The sequence below is a fragment of the Eptatretus burgeri genome, chromosome 11, assembly GCF_056783735.1.
Source record: "Eptatretus burgeri isolate ZD-2024b chromosome 11, Ebu_testis_v1, whole genome shotgun sequence".
Lineage (NCBI taxonomy): Eukaryota > Metazoa > Chordata > Myxini > Myxiniformes > Myxinidae > Eptatretus > Eptatretus burgeri.
This window is the reverse complement of record NC_140971.1, coordinates 46,161,330-46,163,726: the sequence shown is the minus strand read 5'-3', so window position 1 is coordinate 46,163,726 and position 2,397 is coordinate 46,161,330. Positions and strand designations below refer to the sequence as shown.

The 2,397-nt window shown below is 36.9% G+C and overlaps 1 protein-coding gene across 3 annotated transcripts in view; it reads right to left on the bottom strand.

Annotated features, from left to right (window-relative positions):
- The window catches only part of LOC147016991 (urea transporter 2-like), a 137,944-nt gene that overhangs the window by 44,256 nt on the left and 91,291 nt on the right, over nucleotides 1-2,397 (bottom strand). The window lies entirely within an intron of this gene.

Sequence of the window (2,397 nt, the reverse complement as noted above, 5' to 3'; positions counted from 1 at the left end):
TTGCTAGTTTGGTATGATGAACTGAAACACCAGAATGCCAGTTTACAGCTGGCCAATGACAAACTACCGCTCATGAGTGTAATTTGCAAATTATGTTTCAGGAATCCCCAACACCCTGGAAATGGGTATGGGACTAATCCACCCATCCATTATGCTGAGTGAATGGTTTAACTCACCAAGTTTGTCGTTCATGCTTGTGAATTGATCGAGTGTAGTTTATATGTCCATCTCACGTACCAGACGTTCATCATTGTTCGTCAAATACGGTGGTGCCACTGGTTAAGGTTAGCAATGCATTACCAACATGAGTGAGTTTATCTACCATTGTGCATGGAAAATCGTAGTGCAGAAAGTGTCATTACATCACATGTACCCCAATCTTCTTGGAAAGACTCGTGCTTGAGTGGCCATGGCATTCCAATTTCAGAAACTCTTGTCCTGCTTTTCATTTTTTGTTTGCTCTTTATTATGGTTGTGGTCACTATTGTTCATCCTGGGTTCTTGACTAGTTTGAGGTTTGAAAGGTAGGTTGCATGTTCAAACATCTCTGATGACAATACTCCACTCGCAAGCAAAGGTATGCCATAATAATATATAGAAATAGAAAGCATCCAAAAATGCAAAGCCTGTCCACATCCGTATTATAGTCGAACTAAACTGGCCAAAAACAGCTAAAAACAAATAGTGGTACATTGAAAGTACACTGCCTCCATGGCCAACAAATAAATAAATAAATCCTCCAGGGCACCTTCAGTGCCTGGTGATGCCACCTTGCAGCACATGGAGTTGCAACTGGGAGGGAGTGGTGTACAATAATTAATTGATTAATCACATAATTTAAGTAAATAATAATCATAAAATAATTGCTCAATCAATTGCCGAATAGCACACCGAAACCACCACTGTTTCATCTGAATGTGTAACTTTTTTAAAATTAAGTAATTGATTTAATTAATCAAATCAAAAATACCCTTTAGCCACATCACTTTCACTGTCATATCCAAATATCAGCTTCCCAGCTCAAAATATGCCTGAGATAGTGCCAGGATGAGAAATAAAATAGTAATGAATAAATTGATAATTAATTTTAAAAATAGCTTTTGTCAGAGCATATCTTTACTTTTGTCCCCAAATTTCAGCTTCCAAGCTCAGATGGCTGTGATATTGCCCAGACAAGCAAGAACGAAAATAATTAATAGATTAATCGAGAAATCCAAAATACTCTTCATAGCCAAATCATTTGGTCACTGTCATGTCCAAATATCAGCTTCCTTGCTCAAAAGGTGCCTGAGATATAAAATAAAAAGAATTTAATAAATAGATCATAAATAAGTAATTCATCAATTAATTGCTGAATCAAAAAATAGGAAAAAACGTTTTTGCCAATGAACATCTTCACTTTTGTCCCCAAATTTCAGCATCCGAGCTCAAAGGATGAATGTGATATCTCTTGGAGAAACAAACACACAAGAAAACAGTGCAAACTCTACTGCCTTTGGTGCCCAGTGATGACATCACGCATTGCTTGGATATGGAATTGGGAAGGGGTGGTGCACAAAAATGTCAATTTTATTTTCTCCCTTTTCACTTAATAAATGTTTGAAAATTTGATGATAAATGCTTAAGTTATTTTTTTTTTAAAGTTGTCCCAGACAACATACTCACAGCGTGTGGGGGAGAATATACTTGCTGAGACGAGAAGGAGGTAATGGCCTGATGGAGTGCCACCAAGTGCACCAAGTGATTTGTGGGATTGGCTGAGGACATGAAAAGTTAGATTACCGAATCCAATTTGTATGCAAAAATGAAGATCTGCCAGCAAAGGTATCCCAAACCCACCCATCAAAAAATATTCCAAAGACAGGTGTGAATGGATGATGTCCTACGTGAAACCGAAACGGCAACAAATCCCCAATGATTGCAAAAATGACAAAAGAAACATATAAAACGAAATAATAATAAACGTACGTTGATAACTGGGAGAGCTATAAAAGAAAGGGGAGAAATATATGCTGTCATGGCCAAAAATATTGGCACCCTTGCACTTTTTTCAAATAATGCACCATTTCTTCCAGAAAATTGTTAAAATTATAAAATATTTTGGTATCCACATTCGTATTTCTTTGGTTTGCAGTGGAACAAAACAAAAAAAGCTGAAAAAATTACGAAATCTTAGCTTATTCCACACACAAATCCTAAAATGGCCCGGATAATATTATTGGCACCTTTTAGTTGTTCGAAATAATTAGATTTCAAGCAGGTGATTCTCCTTTACTTTGGAATTGAGCTCACCTGTGGTGAGTTGCAGGTGCCTGCAATATAAAAATCACTCATCCAACTAGTTTGAATAGAGAAAAGGAGTAATGAAAGGGGGTTCTATGGTAGGAGACCCAGAAG